General features: G+C 32.2%; 1 protein-coding gene across 3 annotated transcripts in view; it reads right to left on the bottom strand.

The window, feature by feature from the left end:
• Positions 1-18,067, bottom strand: part of LOC148281778 (fatty acyl-CoA reductase wat-like) — a 63,261-nt gene extending 45,194 nt beyond the window's left edge. For 2 of the 3 annotated variants that reach the window (XM_088226128.1, XM_088226126.1), the window contains exon 1: positions 17,854-18,067. The gene's annotated coding sequence lies outside the window, so the exon portion shown is untranslated. The remainder of the gene's footprint in view (positions 1-17,853) is intronic. The other variant, XM_088226127.1, reaches the window with a different exon arrangement.
• Between the last annotated feature and the right edge of the window lie 1,202 nt (positions 18,068-19,269).

The raw sequence follows: 19,269 nt of genomic DNA on the forward strand, positions 1-19,269 counted from the left end.
AAATTCTTGAACTAACATACAACCTACCCTACCTGACCTCTACGACTGAACTGTACAAAAAAACACACCAGTTAGACATAAACTACTTGACTAAAATTGAGACCTTAAAAATTGTACACAAAATAACACTGGGAAACATACAAAACGACGACATAATATTAGTCAAAAATGCTGACATACACAAATATAACACCAGACAACAACAACACTATCATATTGAAAAAGCAAAGACAAACACAGGACAGTCAAAAATACTACATAATGGACTTAAACACTACAACGACCTACCTTGAAAACTTTTACTGGAGACAAATTTAAAATCAATCTGAAAAAGCACATGACGACTGAACTAACTAGACTAGACGAGACATAAAATGACTAGACAATATTAAATTTCTAATGTAACCCTAACGGGTTTGTAAAAATAGTAAATAAATAAAAAATAAATAAAAAAAAGTGTCGCTGACATTAGTTGGTAGATTATTATTATTTTTTATTATTTTTATTATTAATAATAAAACAAATAGTAGATATTATGTTCCCAGGAGTTATTACAAAAAACTCATTTGGGACCGTACATAAAACGAAAACCTTTTTGTGACGACATAATACCATACATAGTATATATCCGAAATAGTAAGAAAACATAAAACATCATATAAGAAACATAAAACACCGTACTTTACACAATCTATATAAATTACATTTATAGTCGTAGGACATTCGACTAAAACTAATATTAAAATGATCCAGGGTCTACAGTATTCTATAGTTAAGCAAATTGTACCTGCAGAGATTTACGAACAAAGAAGTAATAATGATCTCCTGTACAAAACAATCATAACTCTGCCTGTTCGAGGACTACTGTGGCTTTGCATCATTTTGGAACAATTTCATAGTAATACATTCAAGTTTCCTCTCAAACATAACCATAATACACGCTTCACGTCTAATGATGGCTTGGTAGTACCAAAAGTATGTAATAAATATGGCAATACAACTCTCAAATATTTAGTGCCTAGAATTTTTAATTTATTACCAAAAGAACTTAAATTTAACTCACATTGTAACAAGAGCAAAATAAGAGAGTGGCTACTCGATCGAGAGTTTATATATGAATAGTAGCTTAGGTGTAAATATTTTAATTTTTCATATTTTTTCTTGTATTTGAAAAATAAATTTATATATTATTATTTGTATAAACATGTTTATTCTGATCTTTCCGGATGTTAATTTTTATCTGTTATTCATTGTTTTTATAAATGTAAATAATATTATTAAGTCAGTATAAATATAATCTTCACCAACAAGCTACAAAAAGTGGCTTGGTGGGATTTTAGTTTTTGTAAAAATATAACAAGTGAAATTTTTTTTAAATTGTAAAAATGTATAATTGTGTTATTAAATAAATAAATAAAAATAAAAAAAATTAAAAAATTACTATCACTATAAAAACGATTTGAGTAATATTTTTAAATTGCGATACTTGGATTTTCTACAGAACTTTTCGTATTTAAGCTTATCGGGCAGTTTATAAAATTCTGAATGGCCAATATTTTCTTGATACCTTTTGCCAAAGTTTTGGTTGATTAATAACAATGAGTCTTTATTCAATAAAATACACATATTATTACAAAAATAATACATTATAAGAAGATAAACATAAAGTATTAAAACATTTGGAGTTTTTCTACTTAAATTTTTTGGTGGAACTGCATATTTAATTATAATAATAAAATACGTAAATAGTTTTATTCCACTTATACTGTTATTACGGGAACTACACTGGCTACGTTTTCCACAGAGGGTCGAATACAAACTCTGTTGGTTTATGTATAAGTCACTGCACAGCTCTGCTCCGGAATATCTAAGGGAGCTATGCATTCCAGATGAACTAGCTGACAGGCGTCTAACGCTTAGATCAGCTACGTCTACGGCGAGAGGAAAAGTTATTATACCTCTACACAAACAGTGCACTAAATTTAGTGAACGCGCAGTTACGGTCGCAGGCCCTACGGCATGGAATGCTCTCCCAGCAGAAGTCCGAAACTGTGAGAGTGAAGTGATGTTTCGGAAAAAACTTAAAACCCACTTGTTCTCTAAATCATTTGAATAAATCCGTAGCATGTGACAACAAAATACATTATTTTAATTAAATTACAATCCCAACACTTATGTATGGAAGTGAAACATGGAACTGGCAGAGGAAGGATGAAAGCCGAGTGAACGCGGTCGAAACGCGATCTCTTAGACGAATGTATGGGAAATCAATGTATGACAGGGTTACGAATGATGAAATCAGGCGAGAGTGTAAATCTGAGACAAGTATAATTGATAAGATTAAGAAAGGGTCTCTGAGATGGTTCGGTCACGTAGAACGAATGGACGACGAGAGAACGGTAAAACAAGTATATATGGCAAAAATGAACGGCAACGTTAGATGAGGACGACCAAGGAAGACGTGGCATGATCAGATAAACCAAAATCTTAAGTCTGGTCATGTCAAAAGCAGACAGAACCGAAGGGCATGTATGACAAGATGTATGAATGTGGAAGAGGCTAGGATTGTATGCCAGGATAGACGTGTGTGGCGGTCCATTCTCTCTGCCTACCCCTACGTGGAAATGGCGTGATGGTAGTAGTAGTAGTAGTAAATTACAAATTTAAAAGAATTACTATGTAAAGCGCCCTTGAGGTATTTTGTTACGAAAATGGCGCTATATAAGTTATCCATAATAATAATAATAATATTACTATTATTACGTATTGTTATAACCCTTGACTTAAATTATTTTTATTTAAATTCTTTTATGGCACCATGGTTGTTCAACGTGTATATCGATAACTGCATGAAAGAACTGAAAGGCTTAAGAATGGGAACAAAAATGGATGATTTAAAAGTCAATTGTCTTTTGTATGCTGACGATGCTGTACTCCTTGCTAATAACAAAGAGGAACTGCAATTCTTGGTAACAAAGGTCTACGATGTATGCAAGAGAAGCGATTTGCTGATGAATGTCGATAAATCGAATGTAATGGTTTTTGAAAGAAATGAAAGTATGACTAAATGTGAAACCACTGTGAATGGAGTTATACTAAAACAACTAGAGGAATTTGTGTATCTGGGAAGTATGGTCACTAGGGATGGAATGACTGAGAAAGATATTGAAAGGAGGGTGAGTGCCGGGAACAGAGTGAACGGTGCACTTAAATCGACCTTGGCAAATAAATGTTTGTCACAAGAGGCAAAATTGGCAGTTCACAACGGAGTCCTGGTCCCGTCCCTGATGTATGGGAGCGAAGTATGGACTTAGAAAAACAGGGATGAAAGTAGGCTGAATGCTGTCGAAATTCGATCTCTCAGGCGAATGTGTTGTAAAACTATGTACGATAGATGCACAAATGTTGAAATCCGTACATTATGTAAGGCTGAGACAAGCATTATCGACAAAATCAAGAAAGGAGCTCTGCGCAGGTTTGGACATGTGGAACGAATGGACAGCGAAAGAACGGCTAAGAATATTTACAATGCGAATGTTGATGGATGCAGAAATAGAGGAAGACCGAGAAAGACATGGCATGACCGAATCCAACAAATACTTAAAGATGGACATGTCAAAAGTCGGAATAATCGGCAAGCGTGCATGAGAAGATGTATGAATGTAGAGGAAGCGAGATATGTATGCAAAGATAGAGTGTTGTGGCGTTCTATCCTCTCTGCCTACCCTTACGGGGAAACGGCGTGATGGTTTGTTGTTGTTGTTGTTGTTGTTAAACTCTTTTATTTCCATAATTACATAAAATCATGATTTACATCTCCCGCTTGCACTTGTATATAACATAGAAATTCGTTTAGTCTTCCACCAGTCTGACAATGTCGGTCACGACGAAACCCGGTCACTGGTAAAAATTTAAAAATAAAAGTGGAATAAAACTATGTACGTATTTTTATTATTATAATTATTACAAAATAATATTTTAAAAATTGAATCATATTTTTTTTTAATTGTTCGGGATGGAAAGGGTTAAGAATCATCGAAAATGTCGATTGCCGTAACCTGTTTTGTGCGTCATAATGATTATTTTGAAATGAAGGCACGTTCAATGGATTTCAAAGAAAACCGCGCAATATGTAGGTATCTTTACTGTCAACAAAACTCTCTGTGTATTCAGAAGTAATCAATGATTTATTATGGCCGCCAACAGTCCGATGGTCAAGTACATATTATTAAATAATACCATATTTATATATACGTTCAACTTAGTAAACAAATATTTTTACGCACACGTCTGCTTTTTTAACCATATAGATATCTATCATACAGGATTACAATGATTTAAAAATAGTGTATTGAAAACTTTTGAATAAAACTCCGGTTGGTCCCTTTTTCTCTTATATCACTCAAATTACATACATTAATATTATTATTATAAATCAAATTTCTCTTTTGAAATTTCGTATTACTACTAAAATCGCTTTAATGAAATTTTATCGACTTCTCTTGGTTTAAAATCTTCTCCTTATATTGCTTTTTCAAATTTTAAAGATTACTTGCTATACTTGTTATTCCTTCTTTATTTGTTCTTTTTTCTCTGCTGCCATTGGCATGTTTTTAAACTTTTAAACTACTTTTAATTACTTATATTATATATGTTAATAAAATCAATATATTGCTGCTCTTACTATAATGTGTCATTAAATTTGAAGATGTTTTTTAAATTGACCTAAATTTATTGTCTTATATTTCACTTAAAGATTCTTCTCATCGCTTCTTTGAATCCCTTAAAATAAATATGTGTTTATGTTTTTCCTTTTTTAAAAATAATGTTATTACTATTTTATTTATTTTTTACATCTGAGCATGTTTTTCATTCTTTATTTCCATTCTTAATTTTTAATTACTCTTACAAATTTTCTTCATTTTTAATATTATTTCCATTTGTAAATACTCACTACAAACTGCAAACCTTAAAATATCTTTTTTTTACTTAAATTTTAATTTTTAAACAACTTTCATTTATGTTTTCTTTTTCCTTCTCTTTTTTATACTTTCATAATTAACATTAGATTTAATTGCTTTTTAATATGGAAACTTCACTGGTCCATTAGAATTAAGTCCAATTGTGTAAAATATTAAACTTTGTAACTGTACTGTATGTTTCCTGAATAAAAGAAAATAAAAAAAAATAAAAAAAATAAAAATAATAATTTTAAACTATAATATTATTTAACAAAAGCAGAAAAATTAAAATTATGATATACTACAAATTAAAAAGGGTATGAAAAATACTTGAAAATAACAGAATAAACAGAATACTAGGCATGGAAATAAATTCAAAATAATGTTTACATTATGCAATCTGGGAAAGAAAATTGAAAAAGTTTAAAAATTACATGGATGTATATATACATACTGAACTAGTACAAAATAAAATCATTTTTTTTAATTAACAAAATATGCGCACACCCAATACAGGTTAATTTTTTTTATCAAAAACGTTGAAAAAATTGAAATTATGTATACAAGCCAAAAAAAGTATATAAAAAGAAAAAAACACAAATAACATTTAAATAGTATTAAAAATTACATATACAAGCAAAAACGGTGAAATATTAAAAGGTATATGTTCAAGATGCGCATTCTCTATAAACTAACAATATTTATTCAAAGTACTTCTGGAAAAAATAATTCTTCAATTCGCACGTCCTGTTTCTATATTTTGAAATAGGTGAAATAATTTTTGACTTAGTTTAACAGTCTATTAACAAATAATTAAAAAAAAAAAAAACACTGAACTTCCTCATTTTACTGTTGGGAAGTATAAATCAAGTATTACATTATAATTTATAAGATTTAATGTATTATTTCCTATGTTCGTGTACCGAAATAAAGTAAAAAATAAAATAAAACTATCTACATACAACGTATTGTATCGAACGCATTTGATAGACATATTATAACGTTCTTCGACAGTCGGGGTGCTAAGGTCAATTATGGACGACATGCTATTTACACAGTAACAATATACCAGTGGCGAACGGTGATTTTGTTTACAGTAAAGCTACAAAAAATGTTTATAAATGTGCACCTTTATAATTATTTTAATTCTATTCTTACTTTACAAACATGTACGGCGAAATTTAAATTAATATATTTGGCTTAATTATTTAAAAATAAAAAAAACATATATTACTGACAAAAGTCAAACCTTAAAATTACATAACACATTCATTAGAAGTTTAAAACAATGTAAAAGAAATGTAAAAATCAAACTTAATATAAAATATTTTAATGGATTTATACAACATGTCGGCCTCGTGGTGTAATGTGTAATGTGTCTCGGGTTCGATTCCCGATATGATTTTAAATTTTTTTTTTTTTTTTTAAATAAATATTTGCTTTCTTATTTATTACCCAAATATTTAATTTTGAGGGCCATTTTCAACGAGTTGTAAATAACTCACTCTTAGAAATTGGGAATCAAGTTGGGGTAGAGTGGGATTCGAACCACAGACCTTCAGTCTGTTAGTCCGAGACACTAGCCACAGGACCACAACCTGAATTTGATGGTTGATATGAAATATTTATTTAAAAGGCGGGTTTTCACACTACAATATTTCATAGTCACTGGACTGGTACCTGAAGCGTAAGACTGATCTTCTTACTTTCATGTATTTTTTTTAGAGATACGCTATGATGGGTTTACCAATGCCGTGCCCTATGCACCATCATGCGGAAAGGGAATGAGGATGATATTTATTTTCTCTTGTTTGAAAGAATAAAGGAAGGACGGCTGATCTAGGCGAACGAGATAAGGGCACACGTTATTTATTTTTGCCTTTTTTGAGCTATTCATATATTTGTAATAATAGTTAGTTTTTTGTTTTATCGCTTCATGCGATTGGCTAAGAGTCCTCGTCTCAAGTGCCATAATCCAGGGAGAAAATACGTGTTAATGAAGAAAAGTCAGACCACACTTTACCCTGAGCCCTCTAAAATTATGAAGTAAAATTGAGTCATTCTTTAAACGCCAGCCGGGTTGAGCGTGGCCTTGACATTTAATTCAAAACCAAAAGAAATATTTAAAAAAAGACTAATTGTGTCGTGAAAGCATGGAAAACTGACCGGATTAAAGGAAAAATACTTTTTATTGATGAGTAGGTACCTAGGTACTTGTTTATGATTGAATCCCAAAACTAAAAATAATTCATTTTTAAATATAGAATTATTTTTTCAAATGTCAAACTCTGGTCTTCTCACCAACAGGGATGCACTTTATTCATGAATGCGATTTTCGAAAATGTATTGAATGTAAGTTAACATTATTTGACCATTACTAAAAATCCATTAAAAATATATAAATGGGAAGAAATTAAAAATAATTTAAGGAAATAATCTGATTGGGATTCATAAAAAGCTAATGTTGATTGTAAACATTCAAAAACAAACTTTTTTTAAACACAAAAACAACATCCTTCCATTTTTTGTATGTGCATTTTCGTCGAATGCAATCCTGGTAGGTCGATGAAAATAAAATTATATCTACGAACACGCGCAGCGCAAAGATCTACGTTTCACCGAAAACCGCACGTAAATCGATTAAGCTGTTTAGAAGGAGTTCGGTGACATCAAACGTACAAAAGAATTATATGTATTGATATTGATAGCATAAAATTGTTACTTTTCTATGTTTTTTTACGATACAATAATATCTCTCATCTGTGAAATCAACTCAAACAACGATTATAATTTACACTGCGTATGTATTAAATGTATTATATGCTCCATTTTTTTAATGCAAAAAATATTTCAAAGTTTATAAAAAATAGAAATGAATAATGCCAAAAATAGCCACGCCGAGCGCCACACGTCTTGCGATTTGGCTGCACGAAGGTAACGATGGTCATATGTCAACTGTATCATCTCAAAGAAAAATAGCCCTTAGGAAATAATGTTCCAAATACCGTTTTCCAAATCGAGTATCTATCGAGCGCCACACGTCTCGCGATTTGACTGCACGAAGGTAACGATGGTCATATGTCAACTGTATCATCTCAAAGAAAAATAGCCCTTAGGAAATAATGTTATAAAATCCCGATTTCCCAATCGAGTATCTTCAAATAATTTAAGTAATCTTTCTTTAGGAGGAAATAAGCGAAGCTGGTATAAATTTAGTGGTATAAATAAAAATAAAAATAATTTTGACTTAGAATTAAATACAATAAAGAGTATTGCTTTCAATAATGGCTATGAACTAAATTTAATTGACAATATTTTGAATAAAAAACTTAAATTAAACTATAGGAAAAAATACTTATACAGTTCCCAAAATATTTCCAATAAAAATGAGAACTGGCGTAGAATTTTGTACATTAGTTCATTTTCTAATAATATAGCACAAATTTTACCTTACAATATTAGGCCAGCTTTTTATACTAATAATAACATAGGTAAAATATTAACAAATTGTAAAGATAAGGATGATAAATTAAATCATTCGGGAATTTATAAATTAAATTGTTTAAATTGCCCAAATTTCTATATTGGAAAAACTTCACGCAAATTTAAAGTTAGAATCAAAGAACATATAAGATGTCTGAGTAATAATAATTTTTCAGAATTCGCAAATCATCTTATATCCGAAAACCATGAATTTAATCAAGAAACGTGTGTAGAAATTTTGCATGTCAATAAAAATGGTTTACGTTTAGATAATTTAGAACGATTAGAAATTAGTAAAGCCATTAATCAAAAACTTCAAATAATAAATAATCAATTAAATTTAACTTCGAGTCCTCTTTTAAAACTATTCCCGTTATGATTTATTTTATCTTCTTTCTCTCTCTTTCTTTCAATTTTCTGTCTCTTTCATACAATATTTTATTATATAAATAGCAACGCGTGTAATTATAAGTTAGTTAAATTCCTGACGATGAGGTAGTAACCTCGAAACCGGTCGAAGTGTAATTAAAAAAAAATAAATAAAAAAATAAGTGGTTTATACAAATTTATAAACAAATAAATGTAAAATGTCATACCACAAAGTGAAAAATGTTTTTGATAACAATAATATACATCTATATTATTTATATTACAAAACACACAATGAAAATAACAAAAACCTAACATAAGCTATACAGTTGTGGAGCAGTTGATTCAGCATTGGTATGGACGAATGAGACAATCCATTTTACTTCTACCTAGCTCCACTATCCATTCTTTTATGGCCTTTTTAAACATTTTCTCATTACTAATTGCTTAAATAGATAGTGGAAGTAGGTTATAGATTTTAATTGAATAATACTCAAAATCCCTTTGTCCGAAAGTGGTATTAGTTTGTATTTGTTTAAGTTGTCTATGTGTTGAGGATCTAGATCCTAGTGATTATATTATTTGTATGTGATGTATTGTGGGGGTTATGTCTTTCATTTGAGTAAGAGTAGTTTTTGAATCTATAAGTGAGGATTGTTTTAGCGTATAATTGTTTTGGTGTCATAAGTTGTGATTTATGGAATATTTCTTCAGTAGATGTCTGTATCGGGACTCTGAGTATTATTTTAATGATGGATTGTTGTGCAACAAATACACTATTGGAAACTGTGTCACTCGCACCACCCCATCTGGTTATACCGTACTCCAAAATTGATTGGCACAATGCAAAATAAATCTTTAAAAGTTCCTGTACATTAATTATATATGGCACATCAATATGGTAAACAATAAACTCAAACATCTTGGGGTGTAAAAACACCCTTTTAAATAATATTTCATATTAACTATGTTGGGATTTGAACCCGAGGCATGGTAGGCAAATGCGCTGACCATTACACCACGAGGCCGACAAATCGTAAAATAACAGAAAATCATTACCATGTTTTTATTAAAAATAATGATAAGCTGCTTATATTTGCTTATATGAACAATTCGCCTCTGCAGTATACAAATAGGTACACGTTATGTATTACAATTATAAATTCATTGACAAAATAATTAAATAAATACAACCGAATGGCATGTATAGTAATTAAATCATTATTATTAATTACTTAGTAATGTCCGCGTAAATAAGAAAACATAAAACATGCACAATAAGGATTTTCTGTGTATAGTCTCCTCGTGAAAATGCGATCTCTCAGGCTTATGTGTGGTAAAAAAATTGTACGATAGATGCACAAATGTTGAGAAAAATATATATAGTATAGGCATTTATAGGGCTTATGACCTTGTGTCGCAAGAGGCAAAATAAGCAGTTCACAACGGAGTTCTGGTCCCGACCCTGATGTATGGGAGCGAAGTATGTACTTGGAACAACAGGGATGAAAGTAGGCTGAATGCTGTCGAAATGCGATCTCTCAGGCGAATGTGCGGTAAAACTATGTTCGATAGATGCAGAAATGTTGAGATCCGTACATTATGTAAGGCTGAGATAAGCATTATCGACGAAATCAAGAAAGGAGCTCTGAGCTGGTTTGGACATGTAGAGCGAATGGACAGCGAAAGAACGTCAAATGTCGGAATAATCGGCGCGCGTGCATGAGAAGATGTATCGATGTAGAGAAAGCGAGATCTGTATGCAAAGATGTGGCGTTCTTTCCTCTCTGCCTACCCTTACGGGGAAACGGCGTGATGGTTTGTTGTTGTAGTCTCCTTGTAAGAGCAATATTAGGTACTTATACGTATAATATCATGAGTGGTCATTGAGGTATACAGGGTGTTCTTTAAACCCCGTCACATCTGAAACCACGATGATCAGTATAGGCAAGAAGACATATTAGCATATTAAAAAAAGGATTTAGAACGAAGAAAATTTTAAAAATAAAATGTTTAAAAAAAACAAATGGTTGCTTACTTCTCCAGGGGAGAAGCGAGGGAGGCGCGGCTGTGCGGTTGACAGTGTATCATGCCTTCCCCTCCCCCACCTTGTTTCTCCCCTATGGGAGTAAGAAACCATTTGTTTTTTATTTTTTTAGATTTTAGTCGATCAAAAAATTAATTTTAATGTGCCAAAATGTCTTCTTACTCATACTGATAATCGTGGTTTTGGATGTGACAGGGTTTAAATAACACTCTGTATAACAAGAGTAAACGTAAGCGTTCGAAATGTGGTCCCCCAACCTGCTGCCAATTAGCATATGTTTGATAAAATGGACTTTGGTCTGTTGCGAGCATTCGCCGGCTACTTTTCTCCTCGCAATTACTAAAATGCCTATATGTACGCTAAGATACTGCACAAATCGACCTGGAAAAGCGATAGTATAATCTTTCACCGGTAACTCATGTTCTTAGCTTAATCAATACTTCTTTAAAATTGTTATTTTAATGTCGAAAAACGTTTTATTAATATGTTATTAATTTGTGAGTTATCTCCTGTCTCTGTCCTGGAGCCTTATGCTGGAAAGATGAGACGTTTGGTCACCTACTCGACAATAGTCGATTGGACATCTCGATTTCTTTGTCATTATGTTATTCTTGAAATCATCATTCCACGTCCGCTCCCTAGTTGAAGCATATAGTGTCCACGAAGATCCTCCAGGCATCTCTGTCAGCTGCCAGCTCTTGTTCATCCTCTCAAGTCAGGTTCGCGGCTCGTAGTTCTGACATGAACTGCCAACGAACAGTCAGCAGTGGCCGTCTAGGACGTCGAGAACCTGATGCCTTGTGAAATAAGCAAACGTGGTTAAGGCTCTCAGGAGGTATCTGCAGTACACGGTCAAGCCAAAAGTATCACCTTTGCTCGATGATAGTTGTCACCGGAGTTTGCTGCGTCCGTTTTTCGTTCCACATAAAGTCAAACCACCGCACACCCAAGATTCCTCTAAGACACTTATTCTTAAAACTCTAAATTTTGCTGTTTTGGGCCCTAGTGAGGTGCCACAATTCGCTTCCATAGAGGAGAATAGGTGTTATGCAGATGTTATATGGGCGGCATTTTGTTTTCAATGAGTAAATATTCAATCTCCAGGCAGCCTTCATACTGTTGAATGCGGCGCCTGCTATTCCTAGCCGCGCTCCCAGTTCTTTTTGAAATCGGCCATTTTCCGTAACATATACTCCCAGGTATTTGAAACATTCGACCTTTTCGATGATTTGGTTTGACAGAGTCAGGGGATTTCGGACACCAAGGAATAAAGTGTTACACACTACATTGGTTTTCGCAACATTGATTTTTAAACATGCGGAGTACCCGTTTACGCTGTCAACAGTGGCCTAAAGACCCGTGACTCGTCAATACAACCGCATTATCGGCATACTCTGGGTTGCAGTGTTTTTGGGAGAAGGAGATGAATATTCCCCGATCAAGTGGAATTGACTTCCTTAGGATGAAGTCCATGAGGATTATAAAAAGGAGCGGTGCAAGAACGCAACCTTGACGAACTCCGGTGGTGACCTCCACCCAATCTGTGACAACATCGTTGATTCTGATTCGGCATTCGCTACTTGAGTGGAGGACTTTGAAAATTTCTTTGAAGATTCTTGAAAACCCTCCGACAATTCAATTACAAAGACGAATGAAGTGCCAATACTTGCTAATCCGTATTGATCTATGGCCCTCTAACATTGATTGTTTCTTGTCAGACTTCTTCCGTAGGGTATTTTGTGTATGTAATATTATGAAAACGGTTTACTGAGACACTGCAACATTGATAATTATTATTTGTCTTTGACATAACAAATGTCTACATGTTATTAGAAATATTTCATATTCATTCAATGGATTTTAAGAACATATTGTATACTATACAGGTTTACATTCCTTAGCCAACAAACTTACTTGTGATATAGACATTTTTAATACGACAATTATCCATTTTAAAACGTTCTTAACTTTTGTGTGGCTGTGATGTCACACTAGTCGACATAGGACACAAGACTTGATATATCTCTCTTATTTAAAAAAAAAAGTTGAATTCATATTTTTTGTAATCCTCAAATGGACATTTTCACACTTGATTTAGAAAGTAACATTTGTATAACCATACTAAATGTTAATACAAAAAATATTTATCCTTGCTATGCGAAGAATTAATGTCCGCTAATTCAGCAACACATCTATACAGATACTTTATACAGGAGAGAGCACGAAGATATAAGTCATATCAAGGAAGACAGAGACGCTGTTCTGCGGCGGGTGTCGTCTAAAACAGATTTAGTCTTCAGTCGGTTGATGACAATGATGGGGGACGCACGCGCGCGTAACATGAGCGGCGTATTTGTGATTTTAAATTTATTTTGCTATAACAGGGCTAAATTATATGTGTATTCGCATTAATTATGGGAAAGAAATTATTAAGCAGTATGTCTCCGTGTTTTTATTTTTTTTCAAATGTCTGAACTTTAGAATATTCCGTCTTTTACTAGTGGTAACACGACGTTACATCACCGCGCGTAAAGGGATTATTTACTAAAGTCTTTTAAGAGTTAAATGCACTGTTTGAAACTAATTATTAATGTCGTAATAAAACTTTCTTTTTCATACAATTTTTTCTCGTTTTTGATGTGTATTATTATTTATTATTTTCTTTTTCTGAAATTAATGTATCAAATATTTTTGTGTACCAGATATTATGTTATTATTTTATATATACTTACAGTAAACTAATTTTTATTATTTGTTCTTAACAATTATATGTTAATATAATTTTTTTTATACGTCTAAGTACATGTAAATGTATATATTTTTTTATTTAAATTCTTAACAAGTTATTTACAATTTGCTTTTTAATTCGATTACTTTTCTTATATACATTTTTTTAATTTTTTTATTTTTTACTATGTAAAGTTTCACTTTTTATTTTGCATGGCAGTATGCTTTTTATTGTTTCTACATGTATACAAAAAAGCGTTGTTTATCTTTTAAATTTTTACTCACTATGTTTGTACTTACCTGTATATTTTTTGTAAATGCCCCTTGGGCGTATTGTAAAATTAAATAAATAAATAAATAAATAAAAATATATTTCAAATACGTATTTTGACATTGACAAGCGATACAATAATTTTGAAATCACGTTTCAAGTGAAACTTCATTTGATAATGAATTAAAAAAAAGCACAGTTATTAACAAATTACAACAAACTCTGTTGGCTTATGTATAAGTCACTGCACAACTCGGCTCCGGAATATCTAAGGGAACTATGCATTCCAGATGAACTAGCTGACAGGCGCCTCACGCTTAGATCAGCTACGTCTACGGCGAGAGGAAAAGTTATTATACCTCTACGCAAACAGCGCACTAAATTTAGTGAACGCGCATTTGCGGTCGCAGGCCCTATGGCATGGAATGCTCTCCCAGCAGAGGTGCGAGGCTGTGAAAGTGAAGTGATGTTTCGGAAAAAACTTAAAACCCACTTGTTCTCTAAATCATTTGAATAAATCCGTAGCACGTGACAACAAAATAAATTATTATAATTAAATTAAAAATTTAAAAGCTTCAATTAAATTAACTTAACAATAGAATCACCATGTTAAGCGCCCTTGAGGTATTTTATTACGAAAATGGCGCTATATAAGTTATCCATAATAAATAAATAAACAGGGATGTAAAATACCTTTAAGAAGGGAATATGGAAGTCTAGGCATTTACAGGGCTTATAGCTTGTCATTGGCTGGTTTAAAGTAGCCACTTTGTACACTGTGTAACTTCACCATTTAGCCTATGTTTTTACATCCACATTTCTAAATTCTTCCACGTGTTGATTTTAGTGAAGTTAAAGAGCTGAAACATTTATTGTTGTGAAGAGATTCATCTGACTGATTTAGTTTATATACTAGGCATCGCCTGAAATCAATTTTCCAATGTTTAATGTTCTTTTTGGACCAGTTGGTTTTATTACAGTATTTTGAGTTTGTTCAAATGTTTGTAGACAGATGACTGGATTTTACCCCCTGGGAGTCATTAAGATTAACAAATTAAAACAGAGATGAAGAACATTTGGAGAACACAACACAGGGACAAACTCATATATTGTAATAAAACCAATTGGTCCAAGAAGAAGTTTAAAAATTGGATTGGTAGCCTAGTATGTGAAATAATTCAGTCAGAAGAATATCTTTACAACAATAAAGGTTTCAGCTCTTAAACTTCACTAAAATCAACAAATGGAAGTATTAAAGAAATATGGATGTTCAAACATAGGGAAAAAGGTGAATGTTACACAGTGTGTAAAGTGGCCACTTAAACCAGCCATTGCTAGCATAAGCCCTGTAAATGCCTAGACTTCCATGTGCCCTTCTTTAAGGTATTCTCCATCCCTGTTGTAATTTGTTAATCTTAATGACTCCCGAGTGGGTGAAATTTACTATTTTGTCTATAAACATTTGGACAAACTCAAATATTGTAATATTTTAACTTTTCAGAATAGGTACCTAAAGCGTATGACTAATCATCTTACCTACCATGTAACAAAAATTATCTAGATACGTTGAAATCAAAGTTCCACGCTGTGCCTTGTATATCACAGGGTTTAATTTCAATAAGCACATGCACTGATTAGGACAAACATGCACTGATTAGATTATGAAAATATTCTATGTTGTTTGAGAAATAGTTGAAAAAAACACGAAGGGATGGAGAGAGCGGGGTTAGTTTTATAGGTTAAGGGTGACCATTACAATGGAAAATCGTATAACGGGCTATATTGAAAGGTTTTTTTTACTATTAATAAAGGAATATTATTTTTTAAAGCTTTCCTAAAGTGAAATATTTCCATATTATTTACTTTTAACACTTTATTATTTTTATTAAAGAGTTGTAAATAAATCATTATTAGAAAATGGGAATCAAGTTAAGGTATATAGGTGCGAAGGTTTTCGCGGTCACTGTTATAATTTTTTTTATTTTTTGGGTGATACCGTGTGTGCTGGATTTGTTCCGACGTTTTGGCTACCATTGCAGGAGCCATCTTCAGGGCAAACTAAGTGTTTTGTAGAAAAAAGTATGTGTATAAGTACTAGTAATTTGTACCGTGCCGCAGTCGGCAGTAGGCACATTTCTATTAGTTTTCGAAGTATGTAGTGCCGGGAACCATGAGTTTAATTAAAGTTCGTCGTCTTTGTTTATGTCATTTGGGTGTCTGCGTATTTCAATTCAGTTTATGTAAAATTTTCGGTTCGATGGCGAAAAAATGTCCGTTTATAAACAGCTTACGTTTCCAGAGGATTCTTATAAAGTTGCCAAGGATGTGATAAAGTAAATACAGGACAAACAGGGTGCATAGCAAAGAAAAGGATTGACGAACACAAAATAACATGTAAACTTGGGCACCCCGACTAATCTGCAATAGCGGAACACTTATAGGCACCGGAATTTTTTCCATTAACAATTAGGGTAGAGTGGGATTCGAACCACGGACCTTTAAACCGCGAGTCCGAGACACTAGCCACGAGACCATAGCCGGATCTTCCGATTTATTTACTTCTTAACAGTTTATTACACATTTTTTGAGACATAAGATCCAACTCTGTGGAACCCAAAGTCCTTGGTTGAGTTGAGACGAGCAATTAGTTGACACTGACACATGAGTGTATCATCACAAATATTATAAAGGATCAGAAACACAACAATATTAATTACAATAAAAACTCAAGTATATGGCACATCAATATGGTAAACAGTAAACTCAAACATTTGGAAAATCATCAAGGAGTTTCCCACTCAAATCCCGCCCACTAAGGAAAATCCAGTCCTTAATTCCTCCTTTCAAAAGATTTTTTGTTATTAAGAGCTTAATACGGTCTTCTTAAATATTAAACACTCTCGGCGCGATAGAGAAGAGACGTATTTGAGCAAAAGTCGTACGGGCTTTGGGTATGACATAATTCGTGCTTTGGGAAAACCTCGTACGGACATTTTGCTGAAATCTCTTCTTATTTTTCGACCAGAAGTCACTTCTGTTCACTTCTGTTCAATGTATTTCATAGTCCTAACGCTCCTATATACCTGTGTGAAAAATTTCAACGCTTATCAGTTCATGGTTTACCTCTTCGTTCTCATTCTCAAGGCACTCTCTTAATACCCATACACAATTCCTCTTTCTTCTCTAACTCATATAGTGTCCATGCGGCTCGACTGTGGAATCATCTCCCATCCACCATCAAAGATGTTACTACATTATCTCTGTTTAAATCACGTCTGAAGAAACATCTCCTTTCTCTTCCTTAATCTCTCCTCCTTTCCTTTTTCCTCTTTCCGCTTTTTTCCTTTTTCCCATTGAGTAATAGTTTTGATTTAAGGTAATTTATAAACAAATACGTTTATTTCTATTTTTATATATTTTTAACTTTTTAATCTTTTTTTTTTCTATTGAATATGTTCTGTAACTTGAATTATAAAAATAAAACTTTTATTTTATTGGTTGGTTGGAAGAAATTGCCATTTGGCAATAAGCCCGCCAATGTACAAATAACATTATGTACAAAAAGTTAAATAAATAAATAAAAATAAGAAGTGTGTAAGTGCTTCTTTCAGGTACGGTTGTCTCATATCCAGCACCTTCATTTATTGGAACGACTATTCTGACGGGTACATACCCGTTAGAGGGTTTGTTGTTTGGCTACTTTACACACTGTGTAACATTTACCATTCTGCCGTTGTTTGAACATCTGTATTCCTTCAATTCTTCCGTATGTTGACTTTGTGATGTATTAATTTGTATGCTATTATGTACTGTCAAAAAAAATGTTTTTTATTATGCACGGTCCCAAATGAGTTTCTAATAACTCCTGGGAGTATAATATGTAAATTTTTGTATTATATGTTTTATAAATAATAAAAATAATTTTAAAAAAAAATTAAAAAAAGAGCTGAAACTTTTGTCGATGCGTAAGTATAAAAAAAAAACATTTTGCTTACCTTTGTTATTTTGGCACTACAATTTTCACAAAACCTTTTTAGTAAATTTAATGCACTGAACTAATTTTTTTTTGCAATTAGAAAAAGAACCGTTCAATTAATGATTTATAATTATTTTATTAAATTTACGAGTTCTTAGCACTTCAGAATTATATATTTACTTGTACATAGAAAAAAACATGTTTTATGAGCGACCATCAATCGCATACTGGTCAAGTACATAAAATGATGTATCAAACTATGGAATAAAAGTAAAGCAAAAAAATTACACTTGTTCTTCAACTGTGGGTCATTTTTTGTATTAGTGTATTGTATTATTTATTGATAAAACACCAATTGCAGAGGAGTGGGCGAAGTGTGAAGAATATATTTTTTTCACTCCAACCAATCAATAAAATATTTATATAATTTAAAATACAAAACACATTCAATAAAAAATAAAACAAAAAGCTTAAGAAAAACCAAAATATAATTAACTGTATTCGGATATAAATAACCTAAAATCAATACTATTTCTCAGTGGGAAAAAAGCAATAAAGAGAAGAGAGGAAAGGAGGAGAGATTTAAAAAAGAAACGGGATGTTTTTTCGATTTAAACATTCAGTAACATCACTGTAGTAACATCTCAGTTTGTGGATGGGAGATGATTCCACTGTTGGGCCGCATGGACACTATTTGTGTTAGAGAACAAAGAGGAATTGTGGATGGGTATTAAGAGACCGCTTAAAGAATTAGAACGAAGAGGTAAACCGTGAACTGATAAACGTTGACGGATGTATATAGGATGATGCATTGCAAATATTATACTTGACCCTAGTAAAAAGCCAGTTAGAATATGGGTACCCATACAAACAGTGTGGAGAAGGTCTAACACAAGTTTTTAAGATGCATGAATTTCAAATTAAACATTATAATTGAAGCTAAAATTAATATGTATTAGTGATAGAAGGTAAATGTCAGATTTAGTGCTGCTTTTCAAGTTATTAAATAATGTTCTTGACAGTCCCAAACTTTTAAATTGTGTGAATTTTTATGTGAGACAGCGTGGGACGAGACAAAATACTTCTTTTGCTTTTGATTTGCATCGTTCAAACTATGCCAAATGAGTATTTGGCATAGTTTGAACCTACTCCACGGCTCCACATGTTAGCAAACAAACGTGGAAACTTAGATTTATTTAATTTATCTTTATACCAATTAAAATCATTACTTTTTAACCACTTCTTTTTCATATATAAAGTTTATATTTGAAGCACTAACTTTGTGGTTATTCATTATAATAAAATAAATAGAACAACTTTGTTTTTAACCACTAATTTTTATTTTTCACCGACCGGTTTCAAAGCAAACAAGCTTCTTTGTCAAGGTTTACGTAACTAATGAATTGATTCATTTTTATTTTATTTCTATCATGTT

This window comes from Micrasema longulum, unplaced genomic scaffold, assembly GCF_059751315.1.
Source record: "Micrasema longulum isolate JH-2025_06_02 unplaced genomic scaffold, ASM5975131v1 h1tg000410l, whole genome shotgun sequence".
NCBI classification, from domain to species: Eukaryota; Metazoa; Arthropoda; class Insecta; order Trichoptera; family Brachycentridae; genus Micrasema; species Micrasema longulum.